The sequence below is a fragment of the Pinus tabuliformis genome, chromosome 4_1 (genome assembly GCF_031772625.1).
Source record: "Pinus tabuliformis cultivar Carrire ecotype Pingquan chromosome 4_1, CPIR1, whole genome shotgun sequence".
Lineage (NCBI taxonomy): Eukaryota > Viridiplantae > Streptophyta > Pinopsida > Pinales > Pinaceae > Pinus > Pinus tabuliformis.
This window is the reverse complement of record NC_142303.1, coordinates 337,707,048-337,724,802: the sequence shown is the minus strand read 5'-3', so window position 1 is coordinate 337,724,802 and position 17,755 is coordinate 337,707,048.

The window sequence follows — 17,755 nt, the reverse complement described above, 5'->3', positions numbered from 1 at the left end:
ACACATTAGTATTGTTTGATTCTCTTTACTTTTGTAACTTAGATAGAAGCATTATGTTAGTGTTGATTTAGCAATTCTTCTTAGCATAGCTATTTAAATGGTTAATTAGGATATGGTGTGATTTAGCATTACATGTTGTTTTCCTCATTAGTGCAGTAGAGTAGCTCTCTTAGAATAGATTTTCTCTTCTTCCATCAAAGAATCAAGCTCCTTCTGACTCTATAGAAGTTTGGCTTGGAACCCCTGGGGTCTCTCGCCGGATGAACAGTTACAACAAGTAGGACCTTCACTTTTACTTGTGCATATAGCACTGTCGCCTCCAAGTTTGTACGAACCTCGGGTTGATAAGTAAAGCTGGTAGCCCAAGAGTTGCAACATCCTTGCTACAATATTGGAGCTCATCATAGTGATCTGGTGGGATTGTGGTAAATCCTAGTTATGCTGATGATGGTTTTGGGCCTAGGAATCCCTTAGTGGATATATGGTAAAGCTTGAGGAAACCTTGATTGATTCTATTGTGAGTCCCACATTCATGCTTGGAATATGGCCCGGGGGTGATTGGCTGAAAGAAAGATTTGGTTCAGACCAATCTATGGTTAGGTGGTACGTGGAAGTCCCTGGATTGGTTGGCTTTTGCATATGTTAATAATATCTATTTTCCTCTTGTGTTTTATTTGTAAATGTACTTGTTAATGTGTGGCTTTAATGATTGTTCTATTATTGTTATTTTGTTGGTTATATGTTTGTTATAAGCATGATTCATGAAAGACTTTGGTTATGGATATCATCATGATTTTATTAGTACATGAAATGTGAATGATTATTTGAACTAACAGATGATAATGCAATGATTGTGATAAGGCATCAATTCTTCTTAACGATTCTCAGATAAGTATGGGACCCCTATGCTCAGATTTGTGGTTATGACCTGTAGATTACATGTTTGTGATATGTTTGACGAAATACCTTTCATGGCTAGTAGGGGTTATATAAAGCCCTTGTACCAATGTTTGTATTAGTATATTTCATTCATTGTAATTTATCATTTATGGAAGTTTCATGAAATTCTGGGTAGAGGCCTGAGACCTAGCCCTGAAAAGGTGGCACAAAATCTAGGGTCGTTGGCTCAAAACTACCTGACAAATGCCACATTTTCCTGCATGCCTTATTGTGGGAGCAACTGGAGGGTCTCAGTCACATGCATGGCTTGTCGTGGGAGCGATTGGGGGTCTAGCTCAGAAAAATGACAAGTTATCTTAGGGGTTGGGCACCTGGAAGGGTTGGTTGTCTCCTGAAGGTTTTGTAGCTCTTAAGAAAGATCAGATTGGTTTTGTTTTATCCGTTCCACTTCCTTAAATATACATGGGGAGTTAAATCACATCATAGTAACTCTTCATCACATGCTTACCCCAATGGACCGATTACCTTGGGTAAATGTGGGAGGAGGGTGTTACAGAGTGGTATGAGAGCATGGCTCACCCCATGGTCTGGTTGGGTGGAATGTGTTGGTCATGCATAAATGTCAGTTTCATATGTTTTTTTGATGCTTGTGGTCTATGTACTTGTTGTGTAGGCATGGTTGCAGTTGTGTCGCCATGTGAAAGTTGATGGTGTTGTTGTTGGATGTATTTGTCGTGAGTGCATGTCAGTTATGCACTTGTTATGCATGTCAGTGTCTATACGTCATTATGCATACATTGACATGGTTATAGTTGTCATGCATGAGGTCATGGTATGTGGTTGGTATAGTCATGCATGGTAATTGGATGATGGTTGAGATGATGTTTATATAATGCTATGATTATGTTTATACATGTATTGCGCTAATCTAGTTGATCTTGCAGATGAGATATCCTCCCCTGAACTATACTGAGGTATGTTGATTATGTTATGTTTTGGTTTAAGTTGACATGGTATACTTGCAAGAAGAATATCAAAGATGACTAGCAAGATGGTAGACTACAGTTCATGAGACTCTCCCTATGGATCATACGAGTGGCATGGTGGTGGGAACTCTTCTGACTTAGTAGGAACATTGAGAAGTTTGAAGGCACAAATAAGAATTTGCAAAGTATATAACAACATAATCATTCAGGAACAAGAGAAACAAGCAAAAGTTAATGCAATAATCTTTCATAGTTTGTCAGACTTGCATAGATAGGGACTACTTAAGATCATCCATGGGCAGGAGGATAAGACTAATGGGGCATATGGCAGTAGATCTCATGGTGGGCACAGGTCGGATAGGGATGAAACGATTAGATATGTCAGGTTCTTAGATACATCGGATATGAGAGATGATAGATACAAGTTCTATTCTATTTCTAGTTCTGATAGGTATCATGGTCATCATCATTATCATCCTTATAGGATGAGTGATAGGGGATATTTTCTAGATGAGTTAAAGAAAGCCAAGCCACCTACCTCTGATGGATATTTGAAGAAACCAGAAGATGCAAAAGCATGGCTACTTGGGATGAAGAAGTTCTTCAAGCTACATCATTACACAGAAAATATGAAGGCCAAAATAGTTATCTTCAGTCTCAAAGGGAAAGCAGACATCTGGTGGGAAGATGTAAAGCGGGTTAGATACACCAGAATAGAGGAGTTGAGTTGGCAAGAATTCAAGATACCTTTTAGGAAGTAATATTTGTAAGAGGTACTATGACAACAAAGCCAAGGAATTCTATGAGCTAAATAAGGGGTCGATGACAGATGAGGAGTATATTCCAAGTTCTTGGAGTTTTTGAGGTATGTACCATATCTTAAGGATGAAAATGCAAAGGTTCAAAGATTTGTCAGTGGATTTCCATTAGCATTTAGAGATCGGATTGAGTATGATGAGCCTTGGTCACTTGAAAAAGTCATTGGGAAATTAAAGAACTATTATGAGCAATCAAAACGAAATAAAAATTATTAGCAAGGTTGGAAAGGGAAAGACAAAGCTAAAAGTAAATGACAACCAAAGTGAACAAGACCTTAGGATGCAGGTGAGAAAGAAAATGTTGCACATTACAAGAATTTAATGGACCTGAGCTTGGAGAATAACAAAATAATGGTGATGGTAAGGGATGGTTGCAGTGTTTGACATGTGGTAAGGAGCATCTCAAGAGAGATTGTCCACAAAATCAAGGTGGGAGGCCTTAGATTTACAGTGCACAGGATGCACGAACAATTGGAGATGTTGGGAAGAGCATTCCACAAATTTATGTAGCACTGAATAACATGCAAGAGGATCACTAGGCATATATTATTGAGATGGATGGTAAGCTTTGTGATCAAGTTGTTTATATTTTGATTGACCCTATATCTAATTATAGTTATGTAAGTCTGAACCAGGTGGAAAAGTGTGGTTTGAATTAAGAAGTGCATGCAAAATTTTTGTTAGCGTAGTTGACTACATGTACAAAGAAGAGAGTTCATCATTGGGTAAGAGATTGTGCATTTGAGTTGAATGGTGTGTCTACATCGGTGCATTTGAATGTGCTTCCGTTGGGATCATACAATATGTTGTTGGGTATGGATTGGTTGTATCTTCATAGGACTAAGGTGGACTTCTATGACAAAGCTATTGAATGCTTGGATGACAATGGGGAACAAAGAATCTTGCAGTGTAAGAAGAAAGCTACATCAGTTATAATGGTGACAACTATGCAGGAAAAGCACAGTCATAGAAAAGGATGTGTGTTATTTGCAGTGCATATTCATAGTGATAAAGGTAAAAATGCTGAGGATGCAGAAGTTATGAAGAGGAACCCGATCTTGTAGCAGTTTCAAGATGTGTTTCTAGCAGATATTTCAGAGTTTCCACCTCACAGAGAAGTGGAATTATCTATTGAGTTGGTACCAAGGGCAACACCAGCATCAAAGACACCATACAGGATGAGCACAAAAGAGTTAGTAGAGTTGAATTTGTAATTAAAGGAAATGCTTGACAATGGATACATTAGGTGAAGTGTATCACCTTGGTGTGAACCAGTGTTGTTTGTGAAGAATAAGGATGGTACTTTCAAGTTATGCATTGATTATAGGCAGTTGAACAAAGTGACCATCAAGGACAAATATCCATTGTCGAGGATCGATGATTTATTTGAGTAGTTGAAGGGAACAACAATGTTCTCAAAGATTGCTTTGAGATCTGGATATCATCAGGTACTCATTAAAGAAGAGGAAATCTAGAAAAATACTTTCCAAACTAGGTATGGTCATTATTAGTTTGTTGTAGTTCCATTTGGTTTGACTAATTCTACAACCAATTTTATGTGCTTGATGAATAGTATGTTGCATCCTTATCTGGACAAGTTTTTCCTTGTATTCGTTGATGATATATTGATTGTCAGACCAGGCAGTAACTCCTCAACCAAAATTGACTCGTATATCTCATTCCTTCAAGTAGGTCTTCATTATATACTTGAGGGAAAGACTGTTCAATTCATCTCCCAATGACTGTTCATATTACTTATTTATTTATTTACATTCTATTCACCCAATCCTGATGATTAGATGTCAACATTCCCCCCCTTAATCTGAAGGGATGTTGGTGAGTCCAAGCATCATTCTGAATCGTTCAAGCTTTTCTCTTCCAAGCGCTTTAGTGAAGATGTCTACAATTTGCTCATTAGTGGAACAATGATGAAGATGGATTGTTTTGGCCTCAACATGATGTCGAATCAGATGATATTTAGTATTGATGTGCTTCTTTCGATCATGGAACTTTGGGTTCTTGGCCAACTTTATTGCAGAGGTATTGTCAATCATGAGTGGAGTTGATTGTACTTGTTTAACCTGCAAATCTTCAAGAATTTTCCTGAGACACACAATTTCTTTTGTTGCTTCAGTTGCTGTCACATATTCAGCTTCTGTTGTGGAATCTGTTGGAACTAATTTTTTGCATGATCTCTAGGAGACAGCTCCTGATCCAAGACTCATAACATATCCTGAAGTAGACACCCCAGTTTCTTTGTCTCCATCGAAGTTTGAATCAGAGTATCCAATCAAGCTGAAGTCATCTACCTGTGTATACTTGATTCCAAAGTCTTGAGTTCCCTTCAAGTACCTTAGAACTATTTTTGCAACAGACCAATGTCCCTTACAAGGCTTTTGCATAAACCTGGAGAGGATTCCAACAACAAACGAAATGTCTGGTATGGTAGTAGTTAGGTAGTTGAGACTTCCTACAAGTTGTCTGTACTTTGTTGCATCCTCAAATTCTTTTCCTTCAATAGATGTGAGCTTTAAGTTTTGTTCCATTGGAGTAGTAAGAGGATTTCATTCTGTCATGCCAAACCTGTTCAACAGATCTCCAATGTATTTCTTTTGAGAAAGAAATATGGACTTCGGATGTTGGGTTACTTCAATACCAAGATAGTAATGAACATAGCCCAAATCAGTCATTTCAAATATTTTTCCCAATTCCTTCTTTATGGATGCAATGTAGCTTTCATTGTTCCCTGTCATTAAAAGATCATCTACATATACCACAAGATATACAACTGTTTTGCCAACTTTCTTGAAAAATAAAGTTGCATCATCAAGATCATAATGTTTGAAATTGAGTTTCAGAAGATGCTTAGTTATTTTTTCATACCAGGCTCGCGGTGCTTGATTGAGGCCATACAAGGACTTCACTAGTTTGCATACTTTATGTTCATGTCCTTTCACAGCAAATCCTTCAGGCTGGGACATAAAAATATTCTCTTTTAGATCTCCATTCAAAAAAGTAGTTTTTACATCCATTTGATGGACTTTCCAACCGTTCTACGCTACTAGGGCAAATAGTGTTTGGATGGTAGCCCATTTTGCTGTGGGGGAAAAAGTATCCTCATAATCAACCCTTTCCTTCTGTGTAAAACTTTTGCCACAAGCCTAGCTTTGTGCTTGTCAAGTGAGCCATCAGTTTTATACTTGTTCTTGTAGACCCACTTGCAGCCAATTGGTTTGGTTCCTAATGGAGGATCAACCAGCTTCCAAGTGTCGTTCTTTATGATGGCTTCATACTCCTTTTGCATCACTTCTTTCCATTCACCATGAGAAGAAGCTTCTTTGAAGGAAGTTGGTTCAAAATCTGTAGACAAGTTCAATTCACAATCATAAGAAACATCCATATCAACAGGTGAATTAGAGTCATCTACATCACCTCCATTTTGCCGATTCGAATTTCTAGTCCCTATCTTTCCAACCTCATCAGGATGAACACTTTCAAGTGTCTATGTCAGCCACTTTGGGGGACCTTTCTCAGATGGTCCATTCTGCTCCGGTGATTGAGTTGGGACTGAATCAAGATTGAGTCTCCCAATTCTATCAATCGCATCACTTAAAGCATCATCCATTGTTGGAGTTTCATGCGGGGGAGAGTGTTCTTCAAAAGAAGATTCCACATGTTGATCTAGTATAGGAATCCCCCTTCAAGATGTGGAATCTGATTATCAAATTCTTGAAATGATTTTTCTTTTGCGAATCTATCCAAGCAATCAAGTTGCTGCTCAACAACATTGTCAGTTTTGGATGATTCAAAAAAAATTACATCTCTAGATACAACAAACCTTTTATTTACTTCATCATAGAGATGGTATGCTTTGGAGGTGTTTGAATACCCCAAGAAGATAAACTTACGATTTCTTGCACCAAGTTTGTTTCTATGTACCTTTAGTATCAAGGCATAATAGGTGGAACCAAAGACCCTGAGATGCTTTACCGAAGAAACATGTCCATACCACATTTCATAAGGAGTCTTGTTTCTAATAGCATTAAATGGACATCTATTCTTTATATATGCAGCACATAGAACAACATCAGCCTAAAACATTATCTTTATATTTTTGAAGAAGAGCATGGATCGTACCATATTTAAAATTGTCCTATTCATTCTTTCAGCGACACCATTCTGTTGGGGATTATAAGGTATAGTTGTTTGATGTTTGATCCCATGTTGGAAAAGATAGGTTTCAAATCCATTTGATGTGTACTAATTTCCATTATCAATGTGAATAGACCCAATATGAGATTGTGCATCGTTTTCAATCCATTTATGAAAATCCTTGAATGTTTTAAAAGCATTAGATTTGTTCTTCAATAAATAAACCCAACACATTCTCGTGTAGTCATCAATAAATGTAATCATATATTTATTTCCATTTGCAGAAGGAACAGACATTGGACCACATAAATCTGAATGAATGAGTTCAAGTTTTCTATGTGCTCTTGAATGCGAATCATGAAAAGACTGTTTGCTATGCTTTCCTAGAATACAAGCATCACATTGCTTAAATTTCCTAGGAATTGTAGGCAAACCAGCAACACCATTTTTCTTCAACAAGCGGAGACTGTCATAGTTCAAATGTCCAAATCTAGCATGCCATAATAAACTTGATGGAAGTGTACCTTCTTCATAATGAGAATTGTATGAGAAATGTTGTGCACGAGCGGAGGTTCCTTGCAGCTTGAGAATTCTTTCTTCTTCTATTCCCCTCATGACAAGTGAGTGGTCAGATGATTTTCTTACCTCAAGCTTGCCATCAAACATATGAATGGGGTGACCTTGCTGGCGGATGTGGACCAAGGACAACAAGTTTCTCTTGAGCTGTGGGAGATATAGAACATGATGCAGAAGAAAGTCTGGAAGACCAGGCAGTTTAAGCCTGATTGTGCCAAGCCCTGATGGCTTCATTTTTTATTGGTCTGCAAAGTATACTACTCCATCAACATTGTCAGTAAATTCTTCAAAAAAATCTTTTCTATGAGTCACATGGCAGGTTGCTCCTGAATTAAGCAACCAATAATTTTTCCAAGAAGCAAGTGAAGCATTAAATAAATCTTCATTTACTCCAATATTACATTGTGTCACAACATAGTAAGCAGATTCAGGTGCTTTAACTTGTTTGTATCATCAGTTTTACCTTTCTGTTGGTTTCTTTGCTGCTTAATCTTGTCCCATGGTAGCTTGCATGTAGAGGCATCATGCGATCCATTTCTTTTGTAGAATATGCAGTGTAAATCTGCCTTTTCTCCTTGAGGGTGTCTACCCCCCCTGCCTCTGAAATATCTTCCTCTTCCTCTTCGACCACCTCTTCCTCTTGAAGAATCTTGATCAGGATGCTTTTCTTTATGATCAAGGCACACAGCCTCTTCAGAAGATTCAGGGGCTATCTTCTTTCCAAAAGCTTTCTCTCTTTCAACAAAATTTTTCACAAGAGAGTCAAAGGTGATATCTTTGAGATTTCCATTTGCTTCCAGTGACTCAAGATAATTGAAGTAAGTAGGATAAAGTGCCTTGAGAAAAGTGATAAGAGGAATATCCAATTCAACCTTAGTGGATTTTATATCATGCATTATAGACTTTACTTCAGATGCAAGAGCAAGAGGATCATTATTTTGCAGTTCAAGAGTGAAGAGTTTAATCATGAGTTGAACAACTTCAAGTGTAGAATGTGAGTCATAGAGTTATTTCAGCTTTTGTAAGGCTACAAAAGCAGTTGAAAATGGTGAAATATGGTGACTCACCTCTTCATTTACAGATGCTACAATTAATGCATAAGCTTTTTTGTTCTTGTTTTCCCAAATGACGAGCTCTTTGTCTGATGTAGGCTGTTCTGGCTCTTTGTCTCCATCTCCAACACACACTCCTTTCCAAAACTCATTGAAAATGAGGGTGTGTTTTATCATCCGAGACCACTCAGGATAGTCCTCTTTGCTAGTGAGAACTATTCCCACAATAAATAGGATTGAATGCATACTATAAAAAATACTTCTGCTGATAGAAAAATACTTCTGCCAATATACAGTAAAATTGCATTTTTGGTGGTAATTTTTAAAAAAATTACAATTCAAAGGGGCATTCTCTCCATATAGGGATTTGTAATATCTTTGTCTCTAATGAAAATATAAAACATTTCCCAAATAACTATTCAGATCACGTATGCACTTTCAAAAAAATTTCAAATCTCTTCCTCATCAATTTTTTTTCTTACAGTTCCTATGTAGCGCGTTTCACTTACTACCAAAATAAAAATAATTGAAATTTTGTGTACAGTTGTGCGTACTCCACTCCATAAATAAGATTCCACATTAGATCATATTACAGGCAGAGTAAATCATATTCAGGCAACATAAATCACACAACATTCAAACTTCAGGCCTCAACGCATATGCCATGAATAGCTCAATACAATGCCAAAAACAGCATATAGCCAAAAAAAATAAACATATATATACCAGCGTTCTTCAAAACAGGAGCATTGTTCTCCACCGGAGCAACATTCTATAAATACTTATGGAAGGGAGCAGCGTTCAAATCAGCGGAACAATGTCCTTCATAATCGCTGCTAATCTCACATGCACTTCTAAATCGTTGAAGAGGGAAATCGGTTTTCAAAACCCGTTTTTTTATTATTATTAGAGAATCAATTCAGATCTACTATTTCTTTGCTCTAAAAATGCGAATCTAGGAATGACAGCTTTTTAAGGTGCCTCATGTAAACAACAAATGAAGAAAGAGAGGCATCTCATGTCTGATTTGCATACCTAAAAAGCTCGAAATATTTTTTTACCTAAAACATTTCCAGGTAGGAAAATTTTACTGCAATTTACTGCAACATCGATGCAAGAAACAAAAATATCACTACCATGATAGCCTCACAATGGCTCTTGGGGCCACGCAGCAAGAGAAGCGTCCATTGAAACCAGAACAAAACGCAGCAAGAGCTATTCCACCGAAATGTATTCAAACAATATTCCAATTCTGAAGCCGTCCCTCTCTCAACGCTTTCTTAATTTAGGCAGTAAGAACAATGAATAGACTACGTAGTAGACAGAGAGGACAGAGGTCACAGTAGACAATGGACAGAGAGCAGTAGACAGTGGAGTTACAACTATTTTGGGAGCTAGCTCTGATACCATGTTAGACCAGGCAATAACTCCTCAACCAAAATTGATTCGTATATCTCATTCCTTCAGGTAGGTCTTCATTATATACATGAGGGAGGGACTGTTCACTTCATCTCCCAATGAATGTTCATATTACTTATTTATTTATTTACATTATATTCACCCAATCCTGATGATTAGGTGTCAACATTGATATACTCTAAGAATGAGGAAGAGCATGCCAAACACTTAGCAGTAGTGTTGATATTTCTAAGAGAGAATCAATTGTATCCCAATCTTAGCAAATACCGTTTTTTTCAGACAGAGGTACATTACTTGGGACATGTTGTTTCCAAGGAAGGCAGAGAAATGAATTCGGAAAAGATAAGAACTATCATGGAGTGGGTAGTTCTGGGTAGTTCCTAAGAATGTGGACGATGTAACATCATTTAAGGGACTAGCAAGATATTATAGGAGGTCCATCAAGAACTACTATTAGATTGCATATCCTATTACATCATTGGAAAGGAAAGGTAAGAAATTTGAATGGATAGAAGAATGTGCAACAATTTTTGAGCAATTGAAGCAGTTGTTGACAAATGATCTAGTCTTAAATATTGGAGATCCAGACAAGGAGTTTGTGGTGTGTACATATGCCTGCAAGAGAGGACTTAGTGGAGTCTTAATACATGAAGGATAGGTAGTGTGCCATGAGTCACAGAAGCTGAATGAGAACGAGTAGAATTATTTGACACATGATCTTGACTTGGAAGCAGTCATCCATGCATTGAAGATGTGGAGGCATTATATTCTTGGCAGGAGGTTTGTATTGATGAGTGATCACGGTGGATGGAAGTATTTGTTTGACCAACCAAACCTAAATTCCAAATAAGCTAAATGGTTGGCCATGATCAGTGAGCTTGACTTTGAGATCTAATACATTAAGGGAAAGGAAAACAAGGTTGCAGATTCTCTTAGCTAGAGAGTGCAGGTGAATCATATAGCAACTATGATTTCTTATGGGTCAAACTTACAAGATCATATTTTACAGGCATGATGGCAGGATGATAGGTACATGGAGCTTAGGCATAGGTTACAATAGGGTACAAGTGATCAGGATGTGGACTATCGACTTATAACATATGGTTTGATCAAATTTAGGGACAAGATCTATGTGCCAGACAACATTGAGCTCAAGAAGACTATCTTGTGATAATTCCATGGAAAACCGTATTCATGGCACCCAGTATACCAGAAGACATTGAAAATGGTGAATAAGTTCTATTATTGGTCGAATTTGAAGAAGGAAGTGGCAAAGTTTGTAGCTAGATGCTTGGATTGTCAACAGTTAAAATTATAATGTAAGCACCCAAGTGGATTACGACAACCGATTTTGATTATAGAGTGGAAATGGGAGGTCATTTCCATGGATTTGATCACAAGTTTGCCGAGGACATCTAGGAAACATGATTCCATCATGGTTGTGGTGGACATGGTGACAAAGGTAGCACACTTCATTCCGGTGAAGTCTACGTATTCAACTAATGATGTAGCACAGGTCTTCATCAGAGATGTAGTGAGGTTTCATGGTTTTCCAAGGAAGATTGTGTCAAACAAGGATGCTAAGTTCACTTTTAGATTCTGGAAGGAGTTTTTTTACAGGTTTGGGTATAGATTTGTCCTTCAACACAACTTATCATCCACAGATAGGTGAACAAACAAAGAGGGCCAACAAGGTATTGGAGGACATGTTAAGGATGTATGTGATGCATACACATAGGGGATGGGAGGATTACCTTCCATTGATTGAGTTCACTTACAACAATGGGTATCATGAGTCTGTTTGAGGCATCGTATGGGAAGAGTTGTAATACTCCCATTAGTTGGAGTGATCCAGTGAACAGATGCTTGTTGGGTGTGTGTTATATTCTTTCCATGACTAGTCGCACGTGCCGTGGGGGACATTAGCCCCCCTGTTCATTGCGTCAGGCGCAGTAAGGGGGTGGTCACCTCCCTGCATGGGGTCTGGGGCAGTGCCCTGGTAAAATATTTTTGGACCTTATATTAGGTGGGCTGACCTACCTATGGTTTTTGCACATGGTTTTGGGCATGATGTTTTTCTACCCATAGTATTTTGTAGATCTGATCAAGGGAACTACAATTATGTTCTAATCTAGGGTTAATGGATTGGGGTTTATGAATGCTTCAACATATATATATATATATATATATATATATATATATATATATATATATATATATATATATATATATATATATATATATATATATATATATATATATATATATATATATATATATATATGTGTGTGTGTGTATTGTAACATTGAAAGTAACATAATGAAAAATCAATCCCGAAGTCCCTATTTTGGAATCCAGGGGAAAATATCTGTATATTTGTTTTATATTCTTGTCATTGTTTATTTTCTATTTTTAGAATTCGTTTGTAGGTAATTTATATACAGGGTTAAAACCTACAGTGTTGATAGGACTCAACATGTTGGCATAGATGGAATAGGAAATGAAGTTAATCAAGAATAATTTGAAAGCAGCACGAGACAAAAATAAAAGTTAGAAAAATCAAAACAAGATGTTTAAGGAGTTCCAGGTTGGGGAACAAGTGTACTTGCATATAATGTCCAAGAAGAGGTCCTTGAGGATTGGTTCATGGGCCAAGTTGGCACCTCGGCTTTGTGGACCTTTCAAGATTCTTGACGGGATTGGATCAGTAACCTACCGGCTTGCACTACCTCCGACAATGAAAGTCCATGATGTTTTCCATGTGTCATTGCTTAAGAAGTATGTTAAATATGTTGATCATGTGATTTAATGGTCTTTATTGTAGGTGGAGCCAGATGGATAATTCCAGTTGGAACCTCAGTGTATTTTGCAAAGAAATATTTTCATGCTTTGGATCGAGAAGGTTTGCAAAGAAATATTTTCATGCTTTGGATCGAGAAGGTTAAAGTGTAGTGGAAGAACTTTGGGCTCGACAAAGCTACATGGGAAATGGTGGATCAAATGCGGGCTATGTATCCTTCTCTATTCGCTAGTTGAGCGAATGTTTTTGGAATATGTTTTGGTGTGATGTTTTGGTATATGTATATATGTATATGGATGTAAACACTGCTATGAGTTGTGTTATAAAGCTCCAATAAGTGATATGGGTGTCATGTTGTTATGTTCCTCACGTTGGTTTGATTCTTAGCAGGATGATCATTGTAAACACCGCATCGATATACGCTATAAAGCTCCATGGGCAGTATGTTTTGCTTACAATAATATTGTTAGTTGTAGGTGTCAATGAACACCGAGGATGGTGTTCCCCCAAGGAGGAGGGTTTTGTAACAATCCTGGTCACAATTCCATGTAATAAAGTTAATAAAGGAAAAATAATAAGCAAGGCCATGGGACACGTGTTCAAAGATGAATGTTAGGAAAATCATCCTAGTATGGCTATTCATTTGGTTTATTATGGCCAGGGAAATTGGAAAACACAATGTCGAAGGATTTGGAAAGGAAAAGTGGCATTAATTAGAATTTTATTTATGAAAATAAAGGAAATTAGGAGAAAATGAAGGTGAAATGTCACAAGTTGCATGTGAGGAGGAAAATGAAGAAAAATAATGGAAATTGAAGAAAATAGAGGCCTCATTAATAAAAAGGCTTTTGAGGATTAGTTCACAAACTTTTGTCACTATTTTGGAGCTCTCTCTCTATTATCTCTCTCTCATACTCTTGGAAACTTAGAGAATTCTTGGAGAACTCTAGCATTGGAGGAAAGAAGGCAAAGGAAGGAAAATAAATTAAGAGGAAGCAAGGATCAAACAAGGAAGAGCAGTATTCAAGAAGCTACATTAGGATTACTTGCAGGTATCAAGTTGCATGTATGTTTTCCTTGCTATTTTTGGCATGCATGGTACATGCATCTGTGTTTTTGGTTCTCTTGCTGCCATTGGCATGGGTCTTTCCAAGTGTGACAATGATTTTCAACCTTGCCTTTCCATTTTTAGATAGCCATTATGTGCTGGGGTTCTCTTATTTTGGTTGAGTTGGATTGTTGTATGGTTTTCGAAATTGAGTGGGGTGGTCTTAGGGGAGAAACAAAAAGCCTAGGAATCCTTAGACTAGTGAAGGTGGGATTGCGGTAAATCCTGATTGTGTATGTGCTTGTTAGGCTTAGGAATCCTCGACCGGTGAATGGCGGGATATATAGTAAATCCTAGAGGGTGGAGCCTCGTTGGGCCTGGGAATCTTCGATCAGTGAATGGCGAGATATACGGTAAAGCCTAGAGGTGGAGACAAAAAAAATCCTGACGGTTGAGGTGGAGAGATCCAGAGGAATCCATGCTTGTTTAGGGCCTAGTGATCTGGTGGGATTGCGGTAAAGCTTGGTTGTACTGATTAGGGTTTTAGGCCTATGAATCCCTTGGTGGATATATGGTAAAGCCTAAGGAAACCTTGATTGATTTTGTTGTGAGTCCCACATTCATACTTGGAATATGGAATGAGGGTGATTAACTGAAAGAAATATTTGGTTCATCCCAATCTATGGTTGAGTGGTACGTGGAAGTCCCTGGCTTGGTTGGCTTTTGCACATGTTAATAAGAGCTCTTTTCCTCTTGTGTTTTATGCGTAAATGTACTTGTTAATGTGTGGATTTGATGGTTGTTCTATTATTGTTATTCTCCTGGTTATATGTTAGTTATAAGCATTGTTCATGACAAACTTTGGTTATGGTTCTCATCATGATTTGATTAGTACATGCAATGTGAATGATTATATGACCTAATAGATGATAATGCAACTATTGTGATAAGGAATCAATTTTACTTGACGATTCTCAGATAAGTATGAGACCCCTATGCTCAGATATATGGTTATGACCTGTAGATTACATTTTGTGATATGTTTTACGGAATTCTTGTCATGGCTAGTACGAGTCAGGTCAATTCCTTGTTCCAATGTTTGAATTCATTGTTATTTATTATTTCTCCAAGTTTCATGAAGTTCTAGGATGAGGCCTGAGACCTATCGCTGAGAAAGTGGCACAAAATTCAGGGTCATTGGCTCAAAACTGCCTGAAAAAGGCCACAGTCGCATGCGAGCCTTGCTATGGGAGTGACTGGAGGGCCTCAGTTGCATGCATGGCTTGTCATGGGGAGAAACTGGGGGTCTAGCTAAACAAAATGACAAGTTGTCTTAGGGGTTGGGCACCTGGAAGGGTTGGTTGTCTCCTGAAGGTTTTGTAGCTCCTGAGAAATGTCAGATTGGTCTTTTTTGTTATTGGTTCCACTTCCTTAACTATACTTGGGGACTTGAATCACATCATAGTAACTCTTCGTCACATGTTTACCCTAGTGGAATAGTTAGCTTGGGTAAATATGGGAGGAGGGTATTATACCTTTAAGGATAAGGAGGTTTTATAGGGCTTGGTGTGAAATTTTAGGGAGGACGAATTTTTTTATTTCATCTAAGAAAATTTCTTCATTCATGTCTCCTCTAGGAATCCTCCAATTTTTAACAAATTCTGACGGTGGAACTTCAAATAAATTAATGCCTTAGATATCACACCAGGTGGGAACCCTAAAAGATAATCCTTAAACTTGGGGATTTCTTGAAGGTTTATGCTTAACTACTTATTGAAGTATATCATACAAATTTTTTTCTCTTAACTATCTTTACCTTCGATGAACTCTTACCTTGCCAAATTTCTCAACCCAAGATCTCGTATAACATTTCTTTCAAGTGGTTTTTCGTGGAAAGTCTTACTAGCTTCTCCCAAAGCTCACACTTTAATTGAACCTTTCCATTGAATGAGACATCCTTTCCTCACTTTGAACCCTATCATAGACACATTAATCACAAGTGAGAGTTACTGGGACTCTTCCCTTCGGTGAAAATATGAGAAGAGAAGGGGATATATGCCGTGCTGATAGTGGGCTTTTGTCCCAAATTGTTGTTGTGCCTTCCAACTTTAGCCTAAAAACTAGGTCTTCTAGTTTTTGTAGCAACAGAGATCATGCAATATTGCAAGTTGGGGGACTTGGAAAAAACTTTGGAGTTTGGCTACGTGGACAGGAAATTTGGTGTTTGGGCCAAAATTGGGGTTTCCATTAGATCAAAACTTGAGGTTTGGAACAAAGAAACAATTATGTACATAGGTTCCCATTTGGTTAGGGATTACAATAGGGGGGGTTGAAATCACAACCCTAGAGATGTGTGTTCAATCATTGAGTGTGTATAGGTTGTAGCATCAAGATCAAAATGATCATCATCTTCCTAATCATCTAGTGATAATGACTTTTGCACCTTATCTTTTATTGGTGCAATAACAATATTGGATTGTTTTTGTTGCTGACTGTGCCCCCATGAAAAGTATTGTGCATGATTAAATTAATATTTCAACATTTCAAATATGAATTTTACAAATAATTTGTTTTCTTCTATTCTAGTGGTTGTATATTACTATACATATAGGGAAACTTTTCTTCCCTCCGTGCACAAAAAAATTTGTATGTGAAATACATATCTTGGGAAAACCCATAGAGTACTTTTCCTCATTCCAAGGATGTCACCTAAGGTAAACTGGATTATGTAGAAATTTTAGGCTTTATCAACAATGAATTCAAGGTCAATACAACAATATACTCATTAAGAGCTCAAGACGACACTTGTGGGAATTAAAACTAGGTGGGGAGAATAACAACTATTCCTTCTTACCACCCAATTAGACCAAATTGACATAAGTAATATATTTCTATTCATTATGTGAATATGATAAATTACAATCCCTCTCACGTTGGAACACTAGAATGATAACTGAATAGCTGAATTTTCATATTTGGAGGTTGATCTACATCCATCACTGACCAACGAATTGGGCATGTTTGGGCCATTATTTCCCTATTCTTTTATGCCAAATTAAAAAAAAAATCTGATTCTAAATGGATTTGAACAAAGAAATGGTTGTAAGGCTTTGTATTGAAGTGAAATTCAACAATTAATGAGGTTATATAAAATATTAAGGAAAATGTAAATGTGAAATTAAATGAGAAAAAAGAGAGGAAAACCATGAATTAAGTAAATAGGAAATGAAGACAAGAGAGAGAGAGTAACAAGTAACTGAAAGGTTAACTTCTTGATCTTTCCATTACACTCTATCTCTCCCATAAATTTTGATGAATTTCATTCCTAAAGGGTTTTTTTTTTTCGCTTATTGGCTAGCCAAAGGGAGGAGAGGACACAAAGAGACACACACTGTATTGTAACTAGATATTACTAAAATAAGATTGGGAAACCATTTGAATATTGGTTTCTCCATTTCGGTTTCTAGGGTATATATTGCATTCATATGTAGTGGATTATGTTTTCATCTTAATTGCTATGTCAATTGACATCTAAAAAATGGAAGCTAGTCTAGATTTTTAATGGTTGTTTGGTTATTTTAATGGTGCAAGGATGTTGTAGCTCTATGATTTACTCTTAAATTTCATTCTCTTTAGCATTCAAAGAACACCAACTCCTAACTCCCCATCATTCAATGTATTATGAGCTTAGAGTTAGTGGTTGTCAATTTAGAGTTGGAATATTTTAGAGGGTTGTTAATGCCATTATTTCATGTTTATTGATTGTTGGAGCCATTTGCTAGCGAAATTGAGTTTCTTTCTTCACTATATGCTACCCATGGTTGTTTGTTGAACTCATGCATAACAATGAGGCAAACCTTGACGCTGTGCACTGCCTATGCTATCCTAGGATGACTATATATTACCAATCTTCAACCCAAGAGGTCATAGATGGCTTGTGTGAGTTGATCGGAAGAAGTTTAAAATTATATATAGGTTGTACATGACATATGTATCCAAAAGAG